Raw genomic sequence first — 6,367 nt, forward strand, 5'->3', positions numbered from 1 at the left:
AAATGAATAGCAAGACTTATTTTCATTGCGAATATAATAATAATATAAGGCATAAGGAGTGTTTAACTTCCCGTGTTAGTTTGTATGTGATTGTCATATCTTGCAACTAATAGAACAGTAGCCGAGCGATCTAATTTGTTTGTGTGAGCCGAAGTTCGTCTTAATATAATAAATGATGGACAAACATGCTCACTACTAGCACTTAAGAATAAGCAAGACACGAGAAATGTATTGACACGTAGTAATATACGTGCCAACTGCATTCGTCAACACATAATATGGACATAACATTAAACTAACATAACATTGAAAACATTTATTAACGTTAACCTGACATCTTGTCATATATTTACAGAGTTGTTACAACTTATAACTTTCTAACGGATTGATCCACATTATATTTTAAGGGCATATTATTTTATTACTTGTTACATGACAGAATGTTTTTTTATTAAACACATAACATTACTCACACGTTCAATTTTCAATTATCTAAGATACATAAAAGTTATATGAACACTTAAATCTGTGACGTCAAGCACGCAGGCGTCGGGCTTTGCTTGACTTGTGAAAAGCCTATACAATACATACTTAAGTATTTATTGTACATTTAAGAACACAGTTATTTTATATTTCAGAAATATAGTTCAGTTCTTTGTTACTAACCCATGTAGCACCAAATGTTAAAATTGTTCGACAATGTTTCCGGGCTGGTATGACATGACTATAAAGAGGACACGTCGCAAGGTACGTGACAATTATTATAATTATAATATGTATGACAATAAGCGACGAGGCGAGCAGGACCTTTAGCTATACGCCCTGCCCATAGTACAATGCACTGCCGCTCAGCATTCTTGAAAAACCCAAAAATTCTGATCGGCTCCACAATCGCGCTCGTCACCTTGAGACGCCTTTCAGACCGAGACACAATAATGCTTACACATTACTGCTCCGCGGCAGAAAAAGGCGCCGTTGTGGTACCCATAATCTGGACGGCATCCTGTACAAAGGAGCCTCCCACTGGTCGCCCTCAGTCGCCTCTTACGACACCCTTGTGTTAACGACTAACGTAGTCTTAACTTTCTATAAACGTTACATTTCGGTCGATTCTTATTTTTTATATAATGGCAAATTCAGCAAACTACTGAAGGAACTAAAACCATATCATTGTAAAAACAAATATAAAATCAAAATAACAATAAATCCGTTAAAATGGTCACAGGTTATAGTTAATTATCGGTTACTATCTATCAGTTGTAGGTCAGCTGTGGCGTCGGGCGGGTGTGTGTGTTTGTTGTGTCTTCCCACGGTCATGCAGCCGATGGTTACGACGATAGCGTGGCACTGTCTGTGACGGCTCTCGGCACAAAGCCACTTCACACGGGAGGAGCACACGGAATGTCTGGTGTACCAATAGCCGCGCAGTTTCATCACCCGAGCGCCGATCTTCGACGTGAAAAACGTTGGCCGATCTGAAAACGTATAGAAGTTAATAATGTGTTGAATTACATACGAATCTATTAGTAAACTTAATATTTTTAAAATTATAATTCAGATAATGCGTGTGATGAAAAGGTGAGGCACAATCAAAAGCCTTATAGGCTTTTGATTGTGCCTCCACTCTTATAAACATTGAAGACAAAAAACTATAAATAACTATTTTGGGATGCTGAACATATAGTTTATACAAAATATTTTAATACAATAAATTATTCACCAGAAGACATTTAAATATAAACATTATAGAATGAATGTAGATTATTTAATTAGTAAAATATAGTTGACCCTATACATAAGAGCTTTAATACATTTCAGTTTAGAAATAAACTGGTCTATATTCTACGAGTCATATAGCCCATATAGCGGTGTGTTATCCTGACTACTGAGCTAGAGGTCCTAGATTTGAATCTCAGTAGTAGGTGCAAACATTCATATCGCGAATTTGAAAGTTTCTTCTTCGCGTGCCTCTCCGACTAGCGAAGGTTGGCGGTCAGATTTATAGTTTCAATTGTTTGTCCTTCGCGAGGCGAAATAGTTCTGCCGCACTCGCGATGCCAGTCCACTCTCGGATGTTGCGCAGCCAAGACTCTTTTCTGCGACCTACGTCTCTTCTTCCGGCAACTTTTCCCATCATGATGAGTTGTAGGAGTTTGTACCTCTCGTGCCTAAGGACGGGCCCCAAATATGCGACTTTCCTCATCTTGATAGTTGATTTGAAAGTTAATAAATGTTTATTAAACATATGGTTGTCTTGCACCCTAATGGTGCAACATTAGTTGTGACAGTGTGTCATTAATATTATTATTATAGTTTGTTAATTCTTGAGTATAATGTTTGAATATACCATTTTGGGTAAATTTACTTCGTTTGTAGCTTTATAGTTCTTAAGTATCGAATACTAAAAAATGCCAAGTTACGGAATTATATTGAAAATAATATTTGCTTCCACAAAAAACTATTTTCAATAGTTAAGTAGGTACTGCTATCATATCTATATTTATGCTGATAAATTGTTTACATATATGTAAAGAACACACGTTTCTAATAATATATATTTTTTTTTCAACAAAATCCTTAAGCCACTTGATGATTACTTCGCTTCAGGCTGATGATTGTGGTCATCATTAATCCTCACAATGATGGTGTCGAAGGTGTAGATACACGCCTTGCAGCCACCTTGAACTCTCCGACACCACCACCTCACCTTCGCGCCGCTCGTTCTGTGCTTCAAGAAACTGTATCCCTTGTAGGCTATCATATCAGCACCACGGAGGCTCTTCATAAAAACAGGTTCTGTTTGAAAAACATATAAACGTAAAGACACAAGAATTTAAATTTGGAGAAACTGTACAAAGTTTTTCATAAGAGCTTGAGCCTGCATCATTGACATACGGAGCGCCGTAGCTCGTAAAATAATTGGGTTATTGATCATTTCTGAATAGCCTTAACACATGATTGGATTTGGTAGGACTGGACCATCAGACTAATTGGTCCGCCGTCGGAATTTTGTGGGATGGACCATGTGACATACCGTCGCATATGGTCTGCTATCTCGCCGCGTCCGATGGTTCCGCCCTACTAATTCCGATCAAATTATAAATTATCCGATAAATTTATAGCTTAACTCTCAAGCTGATGATAATTAACGGTTCGTAAGAAGCACCGGATTGAGGTTGTATCACTTACAATCAGATGAATCAGTATTGCTATTATCGTCCCTTCTTCTCATAAAAAAAAATAATTTAAAACTTATTTCAAAGCAATCTGCAGGTTTTCTGACAGTTTGTGAAAAATATGAGTTTTATGACAGACTGACCGGGACACAATTTTTATAGTTTTTAAATTTATAAAAGCCCTACTAATTAATTTGATGAGCTCAATTTTGAAATACACGCAGATCATTAGCTCGTTTATGAATAATGTCATTAGTTAACTTGATTATGTAGAAGCTTTGTAGTGGTCGCTGCAATTAAGTAGAACCAACAGATTGGTAAAAAAGAAAAATATTTTAGAGCAATTAAAAATAAGTATTATAAGTGTGTAAGCCACACATTGCTGCCGAAATATATTATGCCCTTGATATTCTTATCGATATGAATAATAGTAATAATAGGAGAGTGGCGTGGCGTTAAAAAATAATTAAGAATGGAACACAATTTCACAGTAAATAGCTTTATTTACCTCAAAGATATGGTTCAAAATTATTACGATTGCATGTCATTCTGAAGTGGCAGTGGGCAGGGCACATAGTTTGGCGGACAGATGCCCGTAGGGGCAACCACGTACCGGAAGCCGCAGTGTTGGTAGGCCCCCCACACCATCTAGTACTGACGATCTGGTCAAGGTCGCCGAAATACGTTGGATAAATACGGCACCGCAGGACCGATGGTCGTGAAAATCTTTGGGGGAGGCCTTTGTCCAGCAGACGTCTTCCGGCTGATGATGATGGTGATGTCATTTTTGATCACTATATTAAATTATTGCAGGTAGTTAATATCTTATAGTGGATTGCGATTACCCACAAGTTACAGCGATCTTTGCGTATCTTACGAGGTCTCATCTCATTGTACATTTTCGGCCTTTCATATTTTGTCCTTCTCCATCTTCCAATCTTTCATCGATTGTCTTTAGATGACCAAACTATTCCTTGAAATGCTAGGAGCGGTTAACATTTTTTGAAATTTAATTTTGTATTAATATGTTTGTAGTGTGTTAAAGATCTTAAACTCTATTGATTTTTTAAATAGTCTGTTTTTTGTTGAATCATCAATTAGTATTGAAACCACTATGAAAAGAGCAATGCTTTTATTTATATATATTTCATGTACTTTATTGCTATTAAGGTATTTTTGACGAAGTCCCGATTTCGTCATCTACCGTCTCATCTCCAGGAAAACGTGCTTTCCAAAGTAGCCACGCTCCTGCCTTCAAATCATTTACTGTATTTGGGTAATTTTGGGTCGCGGAGCAAAGCTGGCCTAAACAGTAACTAAACTTTTCCAATGAAGATAAAATATATTATGACGTTATGAAGTTCATCATTTTTAGACATGCGAGTGTATGAATCAGCTTTGTTTTTTGGCATGTTGTTTACGTGGCTTCGACTGGTATTTAAAATGCTTGGCTATATTGATGTTGAACATATTGAAACCCGTGACTCTTGCCTTCAATCATCTGTATTTAATTCTATCTAGGCAGTTCCTTTCAACTTCGAAGGTCTTCTCTTTCTTCTCTCAGTCCACGATCCATCAGTATAATACATATTTGGTGGATGCACATGAGTGTTGCTCACTTTTAGTATCTCATCTCCTATCAACGACGAGTGGGCATATGCTTTGCATTGTCTCCGATGATGTGTCGCACAGCGCCACCTTATTTTCACACCGGAACGCTTGTGAAAACTGTATTTATATCCTGACGCAACCAACAAACGACCCCCGTACGAGGATTTCATGAATGCTGGTTCTGAAATATATTACAAAGGTACGTTATAATACATTAAGATAACCGCTCACTTGCCTCACGGGACTGTAGACCATTTTAGCGATTGCTTTCTTAAATTTTTAATAATATTAAAATTTATTTTCAATTTAAGTTAAAAATTTTAATTATTTTATTTTTAATTTTATTAAAAATTTAAGAAAGCAATCGCTAAAATAGTCTACAGTCCCTTGAGGCAAGTTCTTTATATGGCGAGCGAGTAACAACTTCAACTGTAAGAGCTCAATACTCGTCATTTGATATTTTTAATATGTCTGTGCGTATAGCTCAGCAATTGCTTAGCCAGGAATTTTTCATGTTAAAATAAAATTATTTCACTTGGTTTATATACTACTTCTTCTCTTTGTTTTGTTAATGTGTTCAATTCATAGTTTGTATCTGTGTGTTTGTATCTGTGATTTACTGTATTTTACTTTTTCTCTCTGTTTATATATTATTATGTGATAGCCGTTAATAAGCTGTTTGTTTTATATTCTGGAAAACATATTATGTATAATTAGCTGTAGGTTTTCCTTTAGTAAATAACTTATTTTTAATTAATTTCACAGCCATAGTCTATCAAGACGTATGAATGATCAAAGGCATTTTCATTTCTATTTTTAAAGCTCAATTGTAAAAGCCATCTTTAACTTTGTATGTATTGTCAAAATAAAACCAATATGTGAGTTTTCCTAAAAATGTTAAGTAAAATAAATTAATAACAACAAGTTAATAATTAAAGTGGCTAAGCTCACGTTAGTGTTGTGGGGATTCCGGCTAGCTTCAGATCGGTCCTTTCATCTTACCCTAAGTGGGATTATGGGATGAGTTTGCGATCTAGTCTCGCGCTGAGAGAGAGAGCTATTTAATTTTTAAGTTTATAACGTCTCAGACAAGTTTTAATGTTAAAAAAATATACATCATATAGTAAATAACTTTTTTCCAGATTCTATTATAAGATAAAAATTTAATAATATTTTTTGGTGTAAACTTAAAAAGTTCGTGAGACACAGCTCTCTGTATTTTACTTTTTAATTTAATTTTTTGAATAAGGACATCGTTTCAGTCCATTTCCAGTTTTCCAGCTAATACCTGAAAATAAAGGAAACACAGTGAGTTAAAAATCATGACATCTATTTCCTACGACCATAGTGCAATTACTATTCAAATATTTTACTAAATAAAGATGAAGTAATACTTAATTATTATCTAAGTTAACACATAATTAGTAATTATCATTAAAATTTATATATAAACCTTTTCTATGATTAAAATTAAAGTAGACATCATGAAGTGTACTACAATAAATATTTTAGTAATCTAAACTGAAATATAACAACTTTCTGAACATCACTGATCACTGTATAATATACATATTCAATAT

General features: G+C 35.0%; 1 long non-coding RNA gene across 1 annotated transcript; it reads right to left on the reverse strand.

The window, feature by feature from the left end:
• Positions 1-2,628: 2,628 nt before the first annotated feature.
• Positions 2,629-5,990, reverse strand: LOC126966780 (uncharacterized). Its single transcript, XR_007729801.1, has 3 exons — positions 5,739-5,990; positions 3,685-4,968; positions 2,629-2,796 (listed from the first exon to the last, which is right to left on the reverse strand). It is a non-coding gene; the product is annotated as an uncharacterized LOC126966780 (long non-coding RNA).
• Between the last annotated feature and the right edge of the window lie 377 nt (positions 5,991-6,367).

This window comes from Leptidea sinapis, chromosome 11, assembly GCF_905404315.1.
Source record: "Leptidea sinapis chromosome 11, ilLepSina1.1, whole genome shotgun sequence".
NCBI lineage: Eukaryota > Metazoa > Arthropoda > Insecta > Lepidoptera > Pieridae > Leptidea > Leptidea sinapis.